Genomic DNA, 25,211 nt, shown 5'->3' with positions numbered 1-25,211 from the left:
ATATTATTAAAAAGGTCTTGAATTCTTTGAACAATTCTTTGTTTAATTCAAGATCTTTTAACTTTTATAAAGTATTTTTTGGCTTCTCATAATTTCCTAACAAAGTTTCTATAACAAATATTTTTTTAACCATTTCTCCACCTAAAAATATTTGTGTATATGTTTATGTGCACACGCAAGAGTTCAAAGTTACAAGTTCAAATCCTGTTAAAAATTATTAAAAAACATTTTGAACATTTAATTTTGATTTCAGATAACTAATACTGTAAGGGTTTTTTTTCTTTGACTCGTAAGAGGAAATTTCACTATTATTGGCTTAACATGTCTCTTTTTACACAACAAACATCCTTTTCATTTTGTTCTGCTGTAGCAAATTGCAACTGCCATTCTTTGTGAAATTTGCAACATACCTCCTTCCAGTCTTTTAAAAAAACTCTTCTAGTATATGCTATTGAAATTTAGACTTTGAAACCTAATCCCCAGTGTGATGGTATTTGAAGATGGGGGCTTTGGGAGGTGATTAGGCCTCATGAATGAAATTAGTGCCCTTCTAAAAGGGAACCCAGAGATTTCCTTTGCCCCTTCTGTCATATGTGAACATGAACCAGAAAGCTGGTCATCTATGGACACCAAATCTGCTGGCACCTTGATCATGGACTTAGCAGCTTCCAGAACTGTGACAAATAATTTGACTGTTTAAGCCATCTCGTGCAGTATTTTTTGTTATAGCAGCCTAAACCAATTAAGACATCATAGTACTAGTTTCTCTGTCTCCATTCAGTATTTTTTCCCCTGTGAGAAAGTATCTTTTTATTGTTAGAATTTAAGTCAGTCACACATTATTGCAAACATCTGGAACAGAGAAGAAAACATTTCAATTTTATCTCAAAAATGACTTCAAGACCAAGAAACAGGATTCCATAGTCAAATGAACAGCACGAAAGTGCAATGGAGAAAGGCATAAAAACACTTAGATTATTTAAGGTGGTCAGAGTATAATAACATATTTCACTTTATGTGATGAATGTACTAATTCTCCAGATTATCTTCAGTTCGGGATCACAGATTAATTTTTCTTTTGACAACTGTTATGGTATTTTTCAGATTTACACAATCCAAACAAGGGTTTTGCACAAGTGCAACATCCAACTCAAATGATAAAATGACCATAGCACATATAAAAGTGCTCCAGAGACAGAAGACAAAAGTTAAAAGAAGTGTTGATGCCGGAGCCTTGCAATTCTTGTATTTATCGTTACGGTTGTTGTTTATTTGCTAAGTTGTGTCTGACTCTTTTGTGACACCATGGACTGTAGCCCACCAGGCTTCTCCGTCCATGGGATTTCCCAGGCAAGAACACTGGAGTGGGCTGCCATTGCCTTCTCCAGGGGTCCTTTCAATTTTGTATCAGTAGTACATCTTTATTTTAAATTTAAAATTTTGTTTATATGTATTATTCTAATTAGAAAAATGATTTTACATGGGAATGACTATAGCTCATGTTGTCTGCATAAAATGTTAAAAAATCATACTATATCAATACATAGGAAAAAACTGGTTGAACTGAAGCAGTCCATTGTCACTGACTAGGTCAGTGATATGTGCATGTGTAACACCAGAAAAAGTGCCCACCCACGCACCACAAACATCATATATTAAGTGATGCAACAAGTAAGAGTTAAATTTCGTCCTGCTGAAACAATACATTTGTGTCTAATGGCAAAATGCTTTACACTGTTCTGGTTTTTAAATTAAATTTTAAAAAATCAGGTTCTCAGCCTTACTAAATTTCAAGTGTTCAAAAGCCACATCTGGCTGGTCGATATCATATTGATTAGTGCAGTTTAAAACAGGAAGAGAGATTTGGGGACCTACCAGGAGATGCAGAATTTTGAATATGGAAAAAACACAAAAGAAGACTTTAGTTTTGTTGCTGTGTTATATGGTATCCTCCCTTTGCTGTTCCCTCAAAAATATATACTTAAGGCCTCTGAATCAGATTAGAGATGGCTTTGAGTTACTGTATTTGTCTGCTTGGACCACTATAACAAAATACCTTATCTAAAGTCTTCTTATAAAGACACTGATCCTATCAGACCAGGGCCCCAACCTTACCTCCTCATTTAACTTTAATATTTCTTTTCTCCAAGTATAGCCACAATGGAGCTTAGGGCTTAAACATATGAAACTGGAGGGGACAAACATTTACTCAATAAGAGTTATTCAGACTAACATTAGTAGGCATAAAATTTTATTTTATTCATTTATCATTTCAAATTTTAGCCATTTTAAGAATTTTGCTGACTAGAGGGCCACAGAAAGCTGGACCCAATGAGAATCCAAAAGCTGGTCCAGGGTTTTAAAAAAATATAATATCTTTTTGCACAATTTGGGCTAGCTAATATGTAACTAAAAATGTAACTTTCCTTTATCACTGTATTGGCTAACTGGTTTGAGGTAACTTGTGCACTTCTGATTTAAATCCAGTCTTAGTTGGGAAAATGTGGAAGTATGGATTATTCTCCTCCTCTCTCTCATCCTAAAGTGGCACCTAGGCACACAGGAGGTTATGTAACTTCATGATGTGGTGGATGGGGGCAGGGTGGGCAACTGGCCATAGTTGTTTCTCTGAAGGCACCTTTCACTGAAGCAACTCATCCATCTGTTCTTTGCTCCTCATCCCCTAACCTAAGGAATCCACTGTTCAGGAACCCTTGTCCTCGGACATCCTGCCTCTGGTGGATGTAGGCTGTTCTGTGCCTTTCCCATGCCTGCCACAAAGGCCCCCAAGCAGCCCACAGTCATCCTGGCTGCTACCTGTCCCCTGCAGCACGACAGGGCATCGGATCTGGAGTGTCATCAAAGGCTCTCCTTGCCTCAACTTGCCGCTGTTACCATTTTGCTGTGACCAGTGTCCCATACCTGGGGCTCCTTAAGACTCTTGCAGTCTCTCGCAAATACATCCTTAGAAATGAAGATAGAAATTTTGTCTACAGAGGTCAATTATCTGAGGTTTCGCACTCCCTTCAACCCAATCAGGTAAGAAGACTGTGGGTGTCCTTCTCAAGAACCTGTAGCAGTGGCTTACCCTCACTCTCCTCTGACAAATTGTCTTCCAAAGTAGCGTATCATTTTGCATTCTTACCAGCAATGAATGTGAGTTCCTATTTCTATACATCCTTGCCAGAGTTAGGTGTTGTGCAGTATTTTGAATTGCCGCCATCCCAATAGGTATGTAGTAGTATGCTGCATGCTAAGTAGCTTTAGTCGTGTCCAACTCTTTGCGACCCCATGGACGGTAGCCCACCAGGCTCCTCTGTTCATGGAATTCTCCAGGCAAGAACCCTGGAGTGGGTTGCCATCTTCTTCTCCAGAGGATCTTCCTGACCCAGGGATTGAACCTGCATCTCCTGTGGCTTCTGCATTGCAGTCAGATTCTTTACTGCTGCGCCACTAGGGAAGCTCCTTCATGTATTCCTAGAAATGGTAGTATTTTCTTGTTGTTTTAATTTGCACTTCCCCAGTGACATATGATGTGGAACATTTTGTCGTATGTGTATTTACCATCTGTATATCTTTTTTGGTGAAATGTCTTTAGATCTTTTGTTTACTTTTTAATTGGGCTGTTTGTTTCTTATTATTGAGTTTTAAGTGTTAGTTCTTTGTATATTTTAGATACAATTCCTTCATCAGATATGAGGGAGTTTTCCCCAGGCTGCAAGCTAACAACCATAGTTTTATAGATGTTGGTAGAAGACACAAGATTTTGGTGTCAGAGACAAAGGACTTTACTACTCATAGCATAGCAAGTGGCATGAGCTTCTTGCTCACATTGGCTTCTCTTGCCCTCAGTTCCCTGCGAGATAATAGAGTGGTTTGGGGGGAGAAGTACTGCACACACAGGTTTGTGTCACAGCTGAAGAACTCCAGCCTCAGGAAGCCCAGATCTTTTCTAATGGGCTGCAAGGAAACTTCCTTAACTTTCACCTGAGAGGGAGAATCTGCTTTTTTTACACTACACTCTAAAAAAAACAAACCTTTCCCTTTGACTTGGAGACACTCTATCTTCCAAGGCTGTGTGCTAGTCAAATGTCATTGGAAAGATTGTTTGGCACCAAAGCTGTCAGTGTCTTTGCTCACAAGACTGTGCAGAAATTGATTAAGAACTGTCTTCCCCTAGTCATAACTCAACACCTCTAAATATCTTGGTATGTGTGCTCTAGATAAATTCTCATGTATAATTACCATAACATTATCACAAATGAGAAATTTGACAATGATTTCTTTTTTTTTTTTTTTTTTTGACAATGATTTCTTAAGTCACAACTCCAACAACTCATTAATATCCAGGCCATATTCAAATTTTTCCAAGTATGCCAATAACCTATTTTATGGCTCAACAAACAAATCCAAAACAGAATCCTATCAAGGTTAACCAATACACTTGGTTGTTTTGTCTCTTTAGTATATTTTTATCTAGCACAACCCCTTTGCCTTTACATTTTGCTATGGGGAAAAATTCACATTCCGAATTTGTCTGATAGCTTTCTTGTGATATTATTTAACCAGCTCCTCTTTCCCATGTATTTCTGATAAATTAGAAATTGAGTCTAGAGACTAGGTAAGATGCAGACCAAACCACCTTGGCAAAAATACTTCTTAGGTAATGTTCATTTTAAATACAGTGAGAAAGTATCACAGGAGGAGGCATTTAATGTCAGGTTGTCTTGCTACTAGCTTTGATTACTTGGATAAAGTGACAACTGCAAGACGTCTCCTTCAAAGGTTCATTCTTCTATTTGAAATCTATAAGCAATCTGAGATGTAATCCTTGTGTGTGTGTGTGTATTTAGTTCACAATCACGTCCAACTCTTTGCAACCCCACAGACTGTAACCTGCTAGGCTCCTCTGTCCATGGGGATTTTCCAGGCAAGAATACTTGAGTGGATAGCCATGCCCTTCTCCAGGGGATCTTCCCAACCCAAGGATTGATCCCTGGTCTCCCGCATTGCAGGCAGATTCTTGGCATCAAGCAAATGGCCGATTCCCCAAGAGGTTGTAGCATCCATTGAAGTTTCTTCCCTGAATTAGTTATTCGCTAGGGTTAGGCTTTGCTACTGATCAAAGCCAACCTTTTAAAATAAAAAGAAGTGAGAATGAAAGCAGGGAAGGAGGAAGAAGGAACATTTCTCTTCCGTAAAAATGCGTTTCCAAAGATGGAAGCTGTGGCTTTCAAGAGCTCATTTTGGAACACCAAGTCAAGAGTTTTACTCTGTTCTGAAAGGTCGCCAGCATCCACCCTTCTCTGCAGGTGTTGAACCTTGGCCTTAGTCCCAGAAGGAAAAATACAGGGAATATTTCAAATATTATCTGGCTATACTTAAAGAACCAACTTTTCCAACAGTGGAAGTAGAAAATCATCAGTGGGTGCCAGAACCCAAGGGCAAAGGTTCGAGAAGAAACAGAGTATTTACATAGTCTCAGCATGCATTCCTCCAAATCACTTACTAATCTAAGAAGAAGTAGTAGCTCAAAGTTAACACCACCAAAAACAGGACACACTGAAGAAGCCTCCTGATGTTCCTGGGACACAACATCATTTATGTGCTACTCCTGCCTGGACATGGAAAACTCTGGGTTAAATCAGGCAAATCAGGGACAGGCTGGAATAACTCTTCTGTGCTCTTAAAAAATGTGACAGTCAATGATGGCAAAAGAATGCTGAAGAACTACAGCAGATTAAAGGAGATTAGAGAGGCATAACAGATAAATACCATATGTGATTCTGGACTAGATCAGGGACTGAAAAAAAGAAGCCATAAAGGATTTTATTGGGATAATTGACAAGATTGGAATATGGACTGTAGATTAGAAAATAGTGTTACATCTCTGTCAAATTTCCTGATTTTGAGAATTGTACTATAATTATCGCCTTCATGGACCACAGCCTTGTTGTGGCAAATGGGCTTGCATAACTCATTGAAGCTAAGAGTCATGCTGTGCAGGGCCACCCAAGATGGATGTGTCATACTGGAGAGTTTTGACAAAACATGGTCCACTGGAGGAGGGAATGGCAAACCCCTCCATTACTTTTGCTATGACAACCCCATGAACACTATGAAAAGGCAAAAAGATATGATACCAGAAGGTCAGAAGGTGTCTCATATGCTACTGAGGAAGAGAGGAGGGCAATTACTAAGAGTTCCAGAAAGAATGAAGTGGGTGGGGCAAAGCACAAATGACTCTCAGTTGTGGATGTGTCTGGTGGTGAAGGTAAAGTCCGATGCTGCCAGGACCACTACTGCAAAGGAACCTGGAATGGTAGGTCCATGAATCAAGGTAAACTGGACATGGGTCAAGCTGGAGATAGCAAGAATGAGCATTGACATTTTAGGAATCAGTGAACTAAAATGGATGTGAATGGGCGAATTTAATTCAGATGACCATTATATCTACTACTGTGGGCAAGAGTTCCTTAGAAGAAATGGAGTAGCCCTCATAGTGAACAAAAAGTCCAAAATGCAGTACTTGGATGAAATCTCAAAAATGACAGAATGCTCTTCGTTCGTTTCCAAGGCAAACCATTCAGTATCACACTAATCCAAGTCTATGCCCCAACCATTAATGCCAAAGAAGCTGAAGCTGAGCAGTTCCATGAAGACCTATGAGACCTTCTAGAAGTAACATAAAAAAAGATGTCCTTTTCATCACTGGGGACTCTAATGCAAAACTAGGAAGTCAAGAAATACCTGGAGTGACAAGCAAGTTTGGTCTTGGAGCACAAAATGAAACAGGGCAAAAGCTAACAGAGTTTTGTAAAGAGAACACACTTGTCATAGTAAACAACCTATTCTGATAACACAAGAGATGACCCTGCACATGAACATCACCAAATGGTCAATACTAAAATCAGACTGACTATATTCTTTTCAGTCAAAGAAGGAGAGGCTCTATACAGTCAGCAAAAACAAGGCCTGAAGCTGACTGTGGTTCAGATCATGAGCTCCTTATTGCAAAATTTAGGCTTAAATTGAAGAAAGCAGGGAAAAATCACTAGGCCATTCAGGTATGACCTAAATCAAATCACTTATGATTATACAGTTGGAGAAGGAAACGGCAACCGACTCCAGTATTCATGCCTGGAAAATCCCATGGACCAAGGAGCCTGGTGGGCTACAATCCATGGGGTTGCAAAGAGTTGGACACGACTGAGCGACTTCTGTGTATGTATGATTATACAGTAGACGATAGGGATAGATTCAAGGGATTAGATCTGGTAGAGTGCCTGAAGAACTTATGGATGGAGGTTCGTAACATCATACAGGAGAAAGTGATCAAAAACATCTCCAAGAAAAAGAAATGCAAGAACACAAAATGGTTGTCTGAGAGGGATTAACAAATAGCTGAGGAAGGAAGAAAAGGGAAAGGCAAAGAAGGAAGAGAGAGATATTTAACTGAATGCAGAGTTCCAGACAATAACAAGGAGATAAGGCCTTCCTCAATGAACAATGCAAAGAAACAGAGGAAAGCAATAGAATGGGAAAGACTACAGATCTCTGCAAAAAAAAAAAAAAACAACTGGAAATATCAAGGGACATTTCATGTAAGGATGGGCATGATAAAGGACAGAAACATTAAGGACCTAACAGGAGCAAAAAAGATTAAGAGGTCACAAGAATACACAGAAGAACCGTACAAAAGAGGTCTAAATGACCAGAATAACCACGATGGTACGGTCACTTACCTAGAGTCAGACATCCTGGAATGTGAAGTCAAGTGGGCCTTAGGGAGCATTACGAAGAATAAAGATAGTGGAGGTGGTGGAATTCCAGCTGAGCTATGTCAAATCCTAAAAGAGGATGCTGCAAAGTGCTGCATTCAATCTGCCAGCATATTTGGAAAACTCAGCAGTGGTCACAGGACTGGAAAAGGTCAGTTTTCACTCCAATATCAAAGAAGGACAATGCCAAAGAATGTTCTAACTAATATGGGTTCAAATGAGTGCTCACAATTGTGCTCATTTCACATTCTAGCAATGTTATGCTCAAAATCCTTTAAGCTAGGCTTCAGCAGTATGTGATCTGAGAACTTCCAGATGTACAAGTTGAGTTTAGAAAAGGCAGGGGAACCAGAGATCAAATTGCCAACGTTCACTGGATCATAGAGAAAGCAAGAGAATTCCAGAAAAACATCTACTTCTGTTTTGTTTACTACACCAAAGCCTTTGACTGTGAGGATCACAACAAACTCTGGAAAACTCTTAAAGAGATGGGAATACCAGATCACCTAACATGTCTCCTGACACACCTCAAGAAGCAATAGTTAGAACCAGACATGGAACAACGGACTGGTTCCAAATTGGGAAAGAAGTACATCAAGGCTGTATATTGCCACCCTGCTTATTTAATTTTTATGCAGGGTACATCATGTGAACTGCTGGGCTGGATGAAGCACAAGCTAGAATCAAGATTGCCAGGAAAAATACCAAAAACTCAGATGATACCACCTTACTGGCAGAAAGTGAAGAGGAACTAGAGAGCCTCTTGACAAAGGTGAAAGAGGAGAGTGAAAAAGCTGGCTTAAAACTCAACATTCAAAAAAGTAAGATCACGGCATCTGGTGCCATAACTTCATGGCAAATAGAAGGGAAAAAAACAGAAGCAGTTATAGATCTTCTTTTCTTGGGCTCCAAAATCACTGTAGATGGTGACTGCAGCCATGAAATTAAAAGATGCTTGCTCCCAAGGAAGGCTATGACAAACCTAGGCAGTGTATTAAAAAGCAGAGACATTGCTTTGCTGACAAAGGTCTGTATAGTTAAAGTTATGTTTTATTCCAGTTAGTTATGCACAGATGTGAGAGATGGACCATAAAGAAGGCTGAGTGCTGAAGAATTGATGCTTCAAATTGTGGAGCTAGAGTAGACTCAAGTCACTTGGGCTGCATGGAGATCAAACAAATCAATCCTAAAGGAAATCAACCCTGAATATTTATTGGAAAGACTGATGCTAAAGATGAAGCTCCAGTACTTTAGCCACCTGAGGCGAACAGCCAACTCATTGGAAAAGACTCTCATACTGGGAAAGACTGAAGGCAACAGGAGAAGGTGGTGACAGAGGAGAAAATGGTTAGATAGCATCACCAACTCAGTGGACATCAATGTAAGCAAACTCTGGGAGATAGTGAAGGATGGAGGAGCCTGGTGTGCTACGGTCCACGGGGTTGCAAAGAGTCAGATATGACTTAGCAACTAAATGACAACACTATGATTATGTGAAAAAATGTCTTTGTCTAAGGAAAGATGTATATACCAAAGTATTTAGGGATAAAGGGATTTATCTCTAACTTACTCTCAAAATGATTCCAAAATACACATAGGCAAACATATAGACAAAAATGAGAACATGGGGCAAATATAAACAATTGGTGAATCTTGGTGAAGAGTTTGATTCCTGCATCTTTTCATAAGCTTCAAATTATAATTCTTCAACAATCAAAATGAAGCCATTCCTGTTTCTTTCATTTTCCTTATTCCCTGCTGTAAAATCCCATGGGAGAATGAGAACTGGTCTGGAGAGAAGAAACCTGATGATAATCCTCACCTCCAATGAGAACTTGCTGGAATATCTTGGGCTAGATCCTTTCTCTGGGGCTCAGATTTTTTATCTGCATAAATGTGAAGTTTGCCTTGAAGGTTTTAGGATTCCAGTACAGGTTGCCAAGATGGAAAGATGGTTTTTTTGTTGTTCACCTACTGAGGTTGTGCCACTCACACGTCTATATGCTGCCTTCATCTCCAGTGCCCATCACATCTTTTCAGCTGCCTCTGAAGCTCCTAGAGTAGACTGAGTTTGTTGCTCTTGAGTTTCTCATCTCAGGTTGGACTGGGAAGGGGGATGCTGTTTGTTTCAAGTGACCCTAGTACTAAAAGGACCACTTTCGAGTCTTGATTAGCCAAGGTATGTCAGAGTGCCCAGGACTTCTGTGGCTGCTCTTTGCAGGGGAAGGCGGGGGTCGGGGAGGCCAAACAGACATTCACGGTTATTTGCTGGAGAGAGCTTCTGACTTCAGGGCATCTCTCGAATGAGGCAGGGTTGGGGTAGTGGGTGAAAGGGAGACACACCACTGCTCTGATCTCAGAGTATCTGGGTGGCTTTCATTCGTGGCCCTTTCTTCAAATTGCCAGACTGAAGGTGTCTCTGATTGAACATAAGTGAGAATTCAACTTTCCCAAAGTTCAACACCACTGACCATAGCTATATTGCTGAACTAGGGGGAAAAAAACATGCGGAGTCTGGAAATTTAGCATGAATAGTTAAAAATTAATTTGAGTATTTGTGGAAACTGCCACAGCTAAACAAAGCAACACATCACAGAGCCTTCTAGTCTGTGCATGAACCTTCCGACGGGCTCTCACACTCGATTTCAAGACATTAAATGTTCACATGATAGAAAGTCTATCACTTGTTGACTCAAGCTTGGAAAAAAGGCATCTCTCCGTTCCTTGAGACTTTATGAGTAACCCATGGAGTCTACATGAACATTCTAACCAACCCATGTTGGTAAGTGCAGCAATTAACTTTATCAGTTGTAAATTACTGACATTAAATTACCAATATGAAAACAAACCAGGATTTTTATCTTTCCCCTGCCTCCTCTCCCCAGGGGTCAGGAATGGGAAGAAATTTTGTTAAAAGTGATAGCAAAGTAGTTAATTGCAGTACTTATCAGAGGGTGCTGTTTTATTTAGACCTAAAAGTGACATCAATTCTGCTAGTCTTAAAGTTCTGTGCTTTGTGTATAGCTGAGTGCCTCTGCTAGTAGAGATATCAGCTAAGATCAAAGGAAGATTAGAGAGTACAGCAGATAGATTAGTCTTGTTTCTCCTTCCACTGTGATGTTGTATTAGTGAAATAAGACCTCCTGATACTAGTGGACTAGTATCTCAACTAGTATGTTGAAGTTTCACAAATCTGGTTCAGTTTCACATCCTGTATTTCACAAGAAGCCTTGGTCATGTAAATAACAGAAGCTCACTTGTGTGAAATGCTCAGTTCACAAACACTTTCACATATACCATCTTATTTCACTCTGAAGATAACCCTGAGCTATAGGCACCCCAGGCAACTACCTATAACAGGCAACTAGTTCTACCTATAAAATAAAATAATAAAAAAAAGAGCCCAGAGGTCTTAAAGTGGCTTGTCCAAGGTCACAGTGTCAGTGACTAGCCAAGGTGGGACTAGAGCCCCAAGAACAAAGACTTCCTCTCGACTGTCACAGCTGATATTCTCCGCTAATGATTGCATAGGTCTTGCTTTGACAGCTGAGGACTTGGTTGCATAGGTCTTACTTTGCTGTCCTTTTCCCCCGGGGGCAGCTGGAGTAAAGAGGATTTGGGAAGTGAAGTTCTGGCTGTGTAGATGATGTTCAGGAACAGGATACCAGCTGTGAAGGCCATAGTAAAGCCCTGAGAATCCTGAGTCCCTGGCCAGGGATGTGGTTATCAGATCACCATGGGAGCAGGAAGCTTGTACCTGCCAACTCATGATATCTAACTTGAAAGAGGATTCTTTAAACTGAAAGATGAAGGCATCAGAGAAAAACAACTAGATAAAATGGCAATCATTCCCACTAGGAAACCAGAGGACAGGTTCAGCTATGGTACTGATGACCTCGCATGTCTTCATACCGATTTACAAAAAACAAGGAATGACCATAGCAAATGTGGATTTTAATCTGAGGGAACTACAGTCTTACAAGTGTCAAGGAAATCTGGTGGGCTGAGGACTCCATGAAAAGAAATACTTAGTAGAAGAAAGGTCATATGAAATGTGAAGAGGGTGTAGACTTAGTTGGAAATCCACGGACCTAAAATAGACACAGTGAAAGGCATGAGGCTGAGACAAAAACAGAGAACCAAAATTCTATCCGTAGAAGTACACTTCTTATCCAAAAGGTCACAGCAAACAGTATTAAGAGAGACACACATCAAGACTGGAGAATAGATGAGAAAAGAACTCTAGTTTCTTTACATAAGGCAGGCCTATACACCAATAAGAAACTGCAGATCTTTTGGAGGGAAAATAGATGTTGGCAAAATTACAGAAATAAAAATAACAGAGGTTAGACAAAATTCCAACTCTAGTTATTTCTGATTTCACCCAAGGCATACACCCAAAATAATCTGTGAAAGTGAAGACTGGACACAGATCATGTTCAAGTTTTCCAAGTGGGGAGAAGGACAGATTCCAGAAACAATTCAGTTCAGTCACTCACTCGTGTCCCACTCTTGGCGATCCCATGAACCACAGCACGCCAGGCCTCCCTGTCCATCACCAACTCCTGGAGTTTACCCAAATGCATGTCCACTGAGTCAGTGATGCCATCCAATCATCTCATCCTCTGTCGTCCCCTTCTCCTCCTGCCCTCAATCTTTCCTAGCATCAGGGTCTTCTCAAATGAGTCAGCTCTTCACATCAGGTGGCCAAAGGATTGGAGTTTCAGCTTCAACATCAGTCCTTCCAATGAACACTCATGACTGATCTCCTTTAGGATGGACTGGTTGGATCTCTTTGCAGTTCAAGGGACTCTCAAGAGTCTTCTTCAACACCACAGTTCAAAAGCATCAATTCTTCAGCACTCGGCTTTCTTTATAGTCCAACTCTCACATCCATACATGACAACTGGAAAAACCATAGCCTTGACTAGACGGACCTTTGTTGACAAAGTAATGTCTCTGCTTTTGAATATGCTGTCTAGGTTGGTCATAACTTTCCTTCCAAGTAGTAAGTGTCTTTTAATTTCATGGCTGCAGTCACTATCTGCAGTGATTTTGGAGCCCCCAAAAATAAAGTCAGTCACTGTTTCCCCATGTATTTCCCATGAAGTGATGGGACTGGATGCCATGATCTTAGTTTTTTAAATGTTGAGCTTTAAGCCAACTTTTTCACTTTCCTCTTTCACTTTCATCAAGAAGCTCTTTAGTTCTTCACTTTCTGCCATAAGGGTGGTGTCATCTGCATATCTGAGGTTACTGACATTTCTCCCGGCAATCTTGATTCCAGCTTGTGCTTCTTCCAGCCCAGCGTTTCTCATGATGTACTCTGCATATAAGTTCAATAAGCAGGGTGACAATATGCAGCCTTGATGTACTCCTTTTCCTATGTGGAACCAGTCTGTTGTTCCATGTCCAGTTCTAACTGTTGCTTCTTGACCTGCATACAGGCTTCTCAAGAGGCAGGTCAGGTGGTCTGGTATTCCCATCTCTTTCAGAATTTTCCACAGTCTATTGTGATCCACACAGTCAAAGGCTTTGGCATAGTCAATAAAGCAGAAATAGATGTTTTTCTGGAACTCTCTTGCTTTTTCCATGATCCAGCAGATGTTGGCAATTTGATCTTTGGCTCCTCTGCCTTTTCTAAAACCAGCTTGAACATCTGGAAGTTAACAGTTCATGGATTGCTGAAGCTGGCTTGGAGAATTTTGAGCATTACTTTACGAGCATGTGAGATGAGTGCAATTGTGTGGTAGTTTGCACCTTCTTTGGCATTGCCTTTCTTTGGGATTGGAATGAAAACTGACCTTTTCCAGTCCTGTGGCCACTGCTGAGTTTTCTAAATTTGCTGACATAATGAGTGCAGCACTTTCACAGCATCATCTTTCAGGATTTGAAATAGCTCAACTGGAATTCCATCACCTCCATGATGCCTGATGAACTATGGATGGAGGTTTGTGACATTGTACAGGAAACAGGAATCAAGACCATCCCCAAGAAAAAGAAATGCAAAAAAGCAAAATGGCTGTCTGAGGAGGACTTACAAATAGCTGTGAAAAAAGGGAAGTGAAAAGCAAAGGAGAAAAGGAAAGATATACCTATCTGAATGCAGAGCTCCAAAGAATAGCAAGGAGATATAAGAAAGATAGCCTCAGCAATCAGTGCTAAGAAATAGAGGAAAACGATAGAACGGGAAAGAGTAGAGATCTCTTCAAGAAAATTAGAGATACCAAGGGAACATTTCATGCAAAGATGGGCTCAATAAAGGACAGAAGTGGTACAGTCCTAACAGAAGATATTAAGAAGAGGTGGCAAGAATACACAAAAGAACTGTACAAAAAATATCTTCATGACTCAGATAATCATGATGATGTGATCACTCACCTAGAGCCAGACATCCTGGAATGTGAAGTCAAGTGGGCCTTAGGAAGTATCACTACGAACAAAGCTAGTGGAGGTGATGGAAGCAACACAGCAGCAGCAGCAGCAGCAGATATGCAGATGACACCACCCTTATGGCAGAAAGTGAAGAAGAACTAAAGAGCTTCTTGATGAAAGTGAAAGAGGAGAGTGAAAAAGTTGGCTTAAAGCTCAACATTCAAAAAACTAAGATCATGGCATCCGGCCCCATCACTTCATGGCAAATAGATGGGGAAACAATGGAAACAGTGACTGACTTTATTTTTTGGGGCTCCAAAATCACTGCAGATGGTGATTGCAGCCATGAAATTAAAAGACACTTACTCCTTGGAGGAAAAGTTATGACCAACCTAGACAGCATATTAAAAAGCAGAGACATTACTTTGTCAATAAAGGTCCATCTAGTCAAGGCTATGGTTTTTCCAGTAGTCATGTACAGATGTGAGAATTGGACTGTAAGAAAGCTGAGTGCTGAAGAATTGATGCTTTTGAACTGTGGTGTTGGAGAAGATTCTTGAGAGTCTATTGGATTGCAAGGAGATCCAACCAGTCTCCTAAAGGATATCAGTCCTGGGTGTTTATTGGAAGGACTGATGCTGAAGCTCCAATACTTCAGCCACCTGATGTGAAGAACTGACTCATTTGAAAAGACCCTGATGCTGGGAAAGATTGAAGGCAGGAGGAGAAGGGGACAACAGAGGATAAGATGGTTGGATGGCATCACCGACTCAATAGAGATGAGTTTGAGTAAACTCCAGGGGTTGGTGATGGACAGGGAGGCCTGGGGTGCTGCAGTCCATGGAGCCACAGAGAGTTAGACATTACTGAGTGACTGAACTGGACTGAACTTGTCATTTAGAATGGAAAATGATGATCTTCAGGTTGCAGCATGGGTCATTTCAGCAAGTCATGACAAGGTGATTTCACTTCTTGCAATGACTGACAAAGCAAGAATGTAGAGGACTTGCCAATTGCAAAATTTCTGACATTTTCTCATGAAAGTGGACAAAGTAGAAACATGGGTTGAAATGTTAGCAAGAAGATTTAAATCTGTAGCTTGTTGGCCTTGCCCAGAGTGTTGACTGATGTTTCCATGACAACTGGGACAACAGAAGAGAGTTCCCTCGTTGACTTCTAAGCTTGATCTTTGGCTTGTTTTGATCAAAATTTTTATTAATAACTCAAGTAAAGATATAGAAGCTGTAGTGTGTTGGTTTATGGGCACAGATCATTAAGTTTTTAGAAAATTTGTGAACAGGCTGACACATTAGCTTGTAATTGGTCGTGGTGGGGTATTTAAACTATGGAAAACTAGCAAGCACTGTAAATCAGGGCCCTCCCTTTCCCTCCCAAGAAGAACTTGTTGTTAAACATTTACTACCACACCTCTGAACAGAAAATGATATATAGTCAGGATTCATTTGACTAGAGCTAAAATTGCTTTAAACAAACAAACAAAACTCCCCAGCAAGTTTAAGGAATTAGAAAGTCCACGTTGGAGCCTTGGGTGGAGTTGGACACCTGCTCAAATGATGTCACAAAGACTTAGTCTCCCCCCTCTGCTGACCTCCCTTTGCTCAGCTTTCCTCCATGTTGGCTTCATTCAGTAGTAACTCAAGGCTTTTATCATTCTGGCATTGCAATGCCAGTGGAAAGAGAGCCCCTTTTCCTCAATAATTTAAACAAAAGACCCACTCACTTTGATGAAGGGAATAGAGCACTTTGATTGTTCAGTCCTGGGTTATTTTCCTATATCTGGGTATAGAGATTGAAAATGCTGAAGTGGCTGGCCAAATCAGGAGCTATCAGAAGAAAGAGAGCCGGATGCTGGGCATCCAAAAATGTGTAGCCACTAAATGCAAGAAAGACTGAGGAATTATAATCCAGTTAAAAAAAATAATCTCAGGATGAAAGAATCAATGAGCATAGAGTGTCAATTCAAGAATTGTAAGAGCTATTCTATAATTATTTAACTACTACTCGGAGTATTGTATTCAGTTCTCAACATTGCATTTTACAAGAGACATTGAATATTCACAAGAAAGTCCTAAAACCATGTATTAATATGTAGAAAAATGTGTTAACAACGGCTGAAGAAATCAGAGAATGTTTGCTTTGGAGGAAAGCAGACTTAGGAGCATACAGGGATCTCTGTCTTCAAGTGCTCAAAGTCCTCTTCTAACCCAGCATGTTCTCATGTGACTCTGGAGGGCAGAGTTGCAGGACCAGGAACAGATTTGGTTCAATATAAGAAACTACTCTCTAACCATGAAGGCTGCCCAACAACTGGATGGGCTGACTCAAATCAGGGAACTCTTTGTCACCAGAAATGCTCATGCAGAACTTGGATGACCAAACATCTGGAAAGGTACCGAACAGCCTGCTTGGTATGCTGCATAATGGGACAGCATTTTACATGGAGGTTAAAGTCAGTAAGGCAAAAATCACATGTAGCCAACCTCGAAAATTACCTATATAGAATGGTTAATATAGATCATAAGTTTATATGTGTGATATGTATATATAAGTGTACAATGCAAAATTATAATTCCAAAAGATACATGTACCCCAATATTCATAACTACTATTTGCAATAGCCAGGACATGGAAGCAACCTAAGTGTCCACCGACAGAGGAGTGGATAAACAAGGTGTGGTACATATATACAATGGAATATTACTCAGCTACAAAAAGGAATGAAATTGTGCCATTTGCAGAGATGTGGATGGACCTAGATACTGTCACACAGAGTGAAGTCAGAAAGAGAAAAACAAATATTGTATATTAATGTATATATGTGGAATTAGAAAAAATGGTAGAGATAAACTTATTCACAAAGCAGGAACAGAGACACATACTTAGACAACAAACGTATGGCTATCAAGAGGGAACCCAGGGGGTGGGGCAAATTGAGAGACTGGGATTGACATATACACTACTATATATAAAACAGATTAACTAACGAGAACCTCCTGTATAGTACAGGGAACTCTACACAGTGATCTGTGGTGACCTAAATGGGATGAAAACCCTAAAAAGAGGGGATATATGTATGCGTATAGCTGATTCAATTTGTTGTACAGCAGAAAATACAACATTGTAAAGTAACTATACTCCAATAAAAATGTTTTTTAATGTACAATATAATAAAGCACACAGTCTTTTAAGCTCTAGCATGAAAAAAACCCCTGAGAAGTGTGTAGGGACCCAATAGAACCATGACTGACTCAAGTCTCTTATTCACATTCATTTTGGGCACATACTGATTAAGTGTAACAGTGGATACCCTGTTGATAGCACCTCACTCTTCCCTCCCACTCCTCTACAAGCACATTTAGTTCAATCATCCTGCTGTGTAATAAAAAAATTGACTGGCCTTTGTCCCTGGTTCCTGGGAGAAAGGCTTTAACTCCTTAGAATTCCCCAAGTAATAGGAGTATCATTTTATTTGAAATTCTTGGGTCACACCTGAGTTTATGCTAAGAGATGAGTCAGGATGGGGGCCGGTTACCAGAAAGACCATATGATGAGACTCTGGGGACCTGGAGCCAGCCCAGCTTCCAGGAAGGGAAGGGTGACTGCAGATTAAGCCCAAACCCATAGCCACTGATTCCACCTAAGACTCTCTTTTCCGCTCTCATTGAACAGAACTGGATCATAGGATATCCTTTAACCCAGTCACTGGCTAGTGAGTGAAAGTTGCTCTGTCGTGCCCAACTCTTTGCAACCTCATGGACCGTAGCCTGCCAGGCTCCTCTGTCTATGGAATTCCCAGCAAAACTACTGGAATGGGTAGCCATTCCTTTCTCCAGGGATCTTCCCAATCCAGGGATTGAACCCAGGTCTCCCGCATTGTAGGTGGATTCTTTACCAGCTGAGCCACCAGGAAAGTCCGATTCTATCTATCACGCCCACTAAAGACTCTAGAGATCAGCTAGTGTAATTCCCGGAGTTGAAAATACATTGATGCACTGAGTGGTGTTCCACCAGGAGGAGCACATTTGAGACTCACCCCCTACTCGCCCAAAGCATCTCTTCATTGGACCAGGCCTGATTTGTATCCTTTCCCCAAAAAACTGTACTCCCAGTGTGGTGCTTTCCTGAGTTTTGTGAGTCTTCTAGTGAATTACTGAAGCTCAGGGGTTGTGGAAACTTCTGAATTTGTAGCCAGTGGTCAGCAGTGTGGGTAGCACCTGAAGGGTGGTCTTGTTGGGGCCCATGCCCTTAAGTCTACAGATGTGTCACTAACTCTGGGTGATTAGTGTCAAAAGTACATGGCAGTACTCCAGCTGGCATTGGAGCAATCAGAACTTAAAATGTGGGGTGTGACTGTACAGTACCTCTAACAATAATAACGCCAAAACCCCAAATTCTACTTTTTAACTACAGACTAAACAAAATTAATACTTTCATCTTGGCACACAGAAAAGCCATTAGGCAATAATCTGTTGCATTATGAAATTTATATTTAAAAGATGCAAGAAAACTGGACCCAGAGAGTCTCTGGCTGGTGCAATTTTATGTTTCTGACTCAGGTTACCAGAGAGCAGCTCAGATCTGGTGATGGAACAGCTTGTCCAAGTGAGGTCTGGCCAGTTAAGGAAGGAAAGCAGAGATCTTTCTAAATCAGAAGATTACCCCAGAGACCACTAGCACCATGGTTAAGAAGATGCGCACACCTAATGGCTTAAAAGGTTGGCGAGATTTTTCTTTGAGAGATATGAGAATCAAGAATATCCACTGGCCATTTCACAGACATTTAGAGGGAAGGAAATTTGCTTGCAAGCTCTCTCGGGGTGGAAAGGACAATGCGTTCTTTTCCCAGCGCCTTCAGTCACAGGCCAACAGGGGTAGTATTCATCCCATACACAATGGCTATTCAAATCCCTTACTGTGCCCCCAGAGATGCCTTTGTCCCCCAGCAATGGGGGTGCAGGGAGTGAATTCCCAGGAGGTAGAATTGAGATCAAGAGAAGTTACAGGGGACCTTCTTAGCTGAGTGTAAGGAAGGACTTTCTGAGTGGAGGAGACTGAGAAAGAACTCCCTGTTACCAGCAGGTCACAGGCACCTCACGGGGTCAAGGGGATACACACACCAGATAAGGGATGAGGACCTCAGAAGATATTTCAATCTCTGCAGCTCTGACAGCTTCTGGTTCTAAGCGACTATATGTTCAAGGTAAAACCAGGGAGAATAATCTCACATAAGTGGACTTGTCCGCTGTGTCCTTACTACAGATATTTCAACAATAAATCCCAGAGTACCTCCTGTATGATGTTATTTAGGGCAGTTAAGGGAGATTTTGGAACTACTTCAATGCCACTTAAACTCATTATCTACTACTAATTAAAATGATCTGTTTTGCTGTCACCAAGGAAAATCTTGTTAGGGGAACTGATGAGCTACAGCAAGTTCTCTGTCACTGGGCTGGAAGTAAACGTATGCTAACAGAACCATCCATCCTGTGTCACCGACAATTCTATTCACCAGCAAAAGAAAATTAACCTGGCCTTGTACCTGGCCTCAGGCATGTTTCCAGGGCCAGCCAGGCATCTGGACCAGTTGAGATCAATCTTTTTCAACCTAGGATTCACATTAGAATCACAAGAACTTTCAACAATTCAATACCCAAGCCCCACTCCAGATCAATTAAATCAGAATCCCTGGAGATGGGTTCCCAGCATCAGTATTTTAAAGCTTCTTGGAATTCCAACATGCAGGTAGACTACCACTGCATTCAATGGTCTGTAAGGACCCCTCTCTCCAGTCCTGTGCCCCTCCCCATTTCCAGACTGATGGGGAATCACTGGCTCTGTTCATCAGTCTCTTGCACACACTAGTTATGAGTCTGATTCAGTGAAATTCCACATGAGCATCAAACCATGTCTTAGTTATTTTTGCATATGCTTAGCTCATAGTAGGTGCCCAGTAGGTGCCCAGACTGATGGGGAATCACTGGCTCTGTTCATCAGTCTCTTGCACACACTAGTTATGAGTCTGATTCAGTGAAATTCCACATGAGCATCAAACCATGTCTTAGTTATTTTTGCATATGCTTAGCTCATAGTAGGTGCCCAGTACTCATTTGACAGATGCAGAGGGCAAAAATTCCATTTGTAATTTATCTAATCTCTGCTTCACTTTAAGTGGCATTTTAATCATGTTCCTGCTCTTTCACTCAGCAGAGTAAGAAGCATTAGTTACTAAAGTTAAATAAGATTCACTTTAATAACAAAATAGCCCCAAATAGCGGCTTAAACAAGAGAAGTTTATTTCCCTCAACACATAAAACCTTAGTTTTCAAAACATGAACCTGGGGCCAGCATAATTCATGTCAACTGGGAACTTAAAAAAAAATGTAGACTCTGGGGCTCCAAATCATTATCTCCTGAATCAGACATTTGGGATAGGGCCTACAAATCCAGTTTTAACAAGCCATCCACATGATGTGAGAACCTTGCCTTTATAAGAGTGAGAGCTGCAGTCCAAGGCTAGTATAGCAACTTCAAGGACACAGGCTCCCTTCTGCTCACACATCTTCACTTACAGGGTAAAAAACCTTGCCTATGTGCTCCAGTATAGCTGCTTTAGCTCCAGCCATCACATCTGAGTTCAAAGGAGTAACAGAAAAGACCAGAGGAGGGCATTCTTTCTCCTTTAATGTGATTTCCTGAATGAGTACGGCATTGACTCTTACATCTCACTGGCAAAAACTTTTCTATGAAGAAGGCAGGAAATGTTTTTGAGTTGGACACAGTCCATCCAGCCAAGAACTTGGATGCTATGTCTGAGGTAACAAGATAGGAAACTAGTTGTCCATCTCGACTAATCACTTAATGATAATAAGTATAACTAAGAGTAAATTTCACATCCAGGCACTGTATTAACTACATTGTATGATAGTATTCTACGGGGAATTGTTACAGAGTATGCGTGGCTTAGCGTCAAAGCTATGCTACCCTGACAAGTGTTGGTGGAGATGAGTAATAATATTTTATATCCATTCTTCATTAGCAGAATAATACAGCACTAGTTTTTGCCATCACTTAAGGTTAAGCTTGCAAAGCAACCTCCACCCCATTCCTAATGGCTAGTCTTTCAGTTCACTAGGATGGGTCTGCAGTAATGTCTTTACTTTAAGAAGCTTGGGTCTAACTAATCTCAAAAATATACAAGCAACTCCTACAGCTCAACTCCAGAAAAATAAATGACCCAATCAAAAAATGGGCCAAAGAACTAAATAGACATTTATCCAAAGAAGACACTCAGATGGCTAACAAACACATGAAAAGATGCTCAACATCACTCATTATCAGAGAAATGCAAATCAAAACCACTATGAGGTACCATTTCACACCAGTCAGAATGGCTGCCATCCAAAAGTCTACAAGCAATAAATGCTGGAGAGGGTGTGGAGAAAAGGGAACTCTCTTACACTGTTGGTGGGAATGCAAACTAGTACAGCCACTATGGAGAACAGTGTGGAGATTCCTTAAAAAACTGGAAATAGAACTGCCTTATGATCCAGCAATCCCACTGCTGGGCATACACACTGAGGAAACCAGAAGGGAAAGAGACACGTGTACCCCAATGTTCATCGCAGCACTGTTTATAATAGCCAGGACATGGAAGCAACCTAGATGTCCATCAGCAGATGAATGGATAAGAAAGCGGTGGTACATATACACAATGGAGTATTACTCAGCCATTAAAAAGAATACATTTGAATCAGTTCTAATGAGGTGGATGAAACTGGAGCCTATTATACAGAGTGAAGTAAGCCAGAAAGAAAAACACCAATACAGTATACTAACGCATATATATGGAATTTAGAAAGATAGTAACAATAACCCTGTGTACGAGACAGCAAAAGAGACACTGATGTATAGAACAGTCTTATGGACTCTGTGGGAGAGGGAGAGGGTGGGAAGATTTGGGAGAATGGCATTGAAACATGTAAAATATCATGTATGAAACGAGTTGCCAGTCCAGTTCGATGCACTGGATGCTTGGGGCTAGAGCACTGGGACGACCCAGAGGGATGGTATGGGGAGGGAGAAAGGAGGAGGGTTCAGGATGGGGAAAACATGTATACCTGTGGCAGACTCATTTTGATATTTGGCAAAACTAATACAATTATGTAAAGTTTAAAAATAAAATAAAATTTAAAAAAATAAATAAATAGAACATGAAAAAAAAAAAAAAAGAAGCTTGGGTCTAACACAAGGGAGGATCCAAGATTCATAAGGCCGAAAGCTTGTATAATTCAGGATCTCTCCTTAAGAAAAAACTTAAATTACAAAGGCAAAATGAGGTAGCAGGCTTTTTGGAATGCCCAGCAAGCATGGGGCCCTGAGGTTTAAACCTTGCTGGTTTCACAGGAAATCTGCTTGCAGCCTACTGCCTCCCATCTGGCCCTGCTTGCTGACTGCATACGGGATCGAGGACACAGTTCAGGTGACAGCAATTAGGCAATCATGGACCCCTTCATCCAGAAGGGACGCTGGAGATGACACTATCAGTGGATTTTTGGCTTTTAACAGCAGAACCTGGTTACAAAAAGAAACCAAACTCTTAAGTGGAGTTGCTCTCATTGGAGCCCAGGTGGCTGGCTGGTCAAGAGTCCCTTCTCTCTGCCCCCACCTCCTACCACACTGCTGCTCCCAAGGCATCTCAGGGCTAAACCGGGACTCGAAGGGTCCCATCCCCAAACCACCAGCCACACATCTATCCAACGCCCTTTTCATTCAACTGTAATTATACTGATTTTTAGGCCAGCCCTCAAAAGCATTTTGCTGAGATCTCACCTAATTCCAAATGTAGGACTTGTTGAACTGTAAAGTCACAGTACAACGGAAATCAGCACAGGCCTGCCTGTCCCACCACAACCATGGTGGAGGAGGGCTGGGAGCTCCTTCCAGGTAAACCACCCAACATTATTCCCGTGAACTACCGACCCTCTTTCTCCCCTCCGTCCAGCCAGCACCTCTGGCCGAGTCTCTGGCACACTGCAACCGCTGCACTTGGGAACCAAACAAGGCGAGGAGTATCTAATGGGCACCATCACATACATGATCTTGTTGGATTCTGAGTTCAATCCTCTGAAATTTTCAGGTACTATCTCTGTTTTCTGGACTATAAAGAAAGTTGAGCGCCGAAGAATTGATGCTTTTGAACTGTGGTGTTCGAGAAAACTCTTGAAAGTCCCTTGGACTGTAAGGAGATCAAACCAATCTTAAAAGAAATCAGTCCTGGATATTCATTGGAAGGACTGATGCTGAAGCTGCAACTCCAATACTTTGGCCACCTGATACAAAGAACTGACTCATTTGAAAAGACCCTGATGCTGGGAAAGATTGAAGTCAGGAGGAGAAGGGGACGACAGAGGATGAGATGGTTGGATGGCATCACCAACTTGATGGACATGAGTTTGAGCAAGCTCTGGGAGTTGGTGATGGATAGGGAAGCATGGCGTGCTACAGTCCATGGGGTCACAAAGACTTGGATGTGACTGAGCAACTGAACTCTGTTTTCACAAATTTAAGAACAGAGAAATTTCTAGATTGTGACTTACCCACATTCCTGGTCAAGAGTCAGGGTGGAGCTTCCAAGCCAGGTCTTCTGTAAGCAAACTCCAAGTGCTTTTCACTGTGGTAAGGCACTCAAAACCCCCTCCCATTTGCAGTGAAACTTCATGTTAAAAAAAAAAAAAAAAACAATCACCTGGAGTTAACCCACTGGGTCTCCAGGTGCCGACTCACACCCACCTCTGGATGCCTAGACCACTACCCAAGTTGAAACCCTGCACTTCTCTGCGGTTCTAGACTTCCTGGCCCTGGGGAATGACCTCAAACTACCCCAGTCCTTCCCAAGGAAACAAACTCCCTCTTCAACCAGCCTAGCTCCCAGCATTCTACCTGAACAAGCTGATAGACTCTGAAGGAAGGTGTTGATCACAGGCAGCAGCTGGAGGTGCTGTTCCTACCAGGGTTATTTGCATTTGAAAAGGAGCCAATTTGGGATGAGTGCTTTCACCTTTGCTTCCTAACCTGCAGGCAGAAGAAAAGCTGGGGGCCTGCAAACACTACCTTGCCCCAAGCATTAGCTACTAACGCAGTAAGAGCCTTTCAAAGGCACTCAGCTGTTTTAAATTGTAAAAATCTGTATTTAAAAGTGATGAATTCATGGGCCTTCTTAGGTGATTTCTTACCCAATACAAACTCAAAAGAACAAATGTAATATTGCGTTTTGGGGCAAGGGTTGCTAAAATGTTTGATGTTAAAAAAAAAAGAAAAAAAAAACCCTCAAAAATGGGAACTTACTATTTGACTTCCAAGTCACAGCTGTGTGACTACAGCAGCCTTTCCGGCCTTGTCCAAGCCTCCCATGATTCTTCCACTAGGAAGCCTGGCCAAGTGTGAGGCCTACTGTGTATTCAGGCCCAGTTCTCCATCCTTTTCACATATAGACTCAACTTAAGCCTCATAGTGACCCAGTGAAGTGAAAAGACCCTGATGCTGGGAAAGATTGAGGGCAGGAGGAGAAGGGGATGCCAGAGGATGAGATTGCTGGATGGCATCACCAACTCGATGGACATGAGTTTGAGTAAGCTCCAGGAGTTGGTATGGACAGGGAGGCCTGGCGTGTTGTAGTCCATGGGGTTGCAAAGAGTTGGACACAACTGAGAGACTGAACTGAAGTGTGTATCATCTTTTTACAAATGAGGAAATGGAAGCCAGTTAGTAGCCAGGCTTCACATCACAACATGACTCTAGCTAGGCCAGCACTCCTAACACTGTCCTCTACCACCTCTAATTTTACGTGATGTTCATTTTGCAAAGGAGTTATTATTTTCGTGTAAATATATGGCAGGAGACACCTAGGAGTTCGGCAATGAAGTTCTGAGAGAGATAAAAAGCTGCCACAGGAAAGAAATCAGGCTCATTAAAAAGAGAGGAAAAGATGGATTCGGTTTTTTACCAACTGTAACACCACCTTGATGTTAAGAAAAT

General features: G+C 41.3%; 1 long non-coding RNA gene across 2 annotated transcripts in view; it reads right to left on the bottom strand.

The window, feature by feature from the left end:
- LOC147366957 (uncharacterized) overlaps window positions 1-24,228 on the bottom strand; it is a 343,959-nt gene extending 319,731 nt beyond the window's left edge. For both annotated transcript variants that reach the window (XR_015169635.1, XR_015169636.1), the window contains exons 1-2: window positions 24,117-24,228; window positions 23,774-23,889 (exon numbers count right to left, since the gene is read on the bottom strand). This is a non-coding gene — a long non-coding RNA (uncharacterized LOC147366957). The remainder of the gene's footprint in view (window positions 1-23,773; window positions 23,890-24,116) is intronic.
- Window positions 24,229-25,211: the final 983 nt, after the last annotated feature.

This window comes from Bos grunniens, chromosome 8, assembly GCF_055505025.1.
Source record: "Bos grunniens cultivar Pamir isolate PY7600 chromosome 8, Bosgru_T2T1.0, whole genome shotgun sequence".
NCBI classification, from domain to species: domain Eukaryota; kingdom Metazoa; phylum Chordata; class Mammalia; order Artiodactyla; family Bovidae; genus Bos; species Bos grunniens.
The sequence above is the reverse complement of the archived record's forward strand: the minus strand, read 5'-3'. Positions and strand labels throughout refer to the sequence as shown.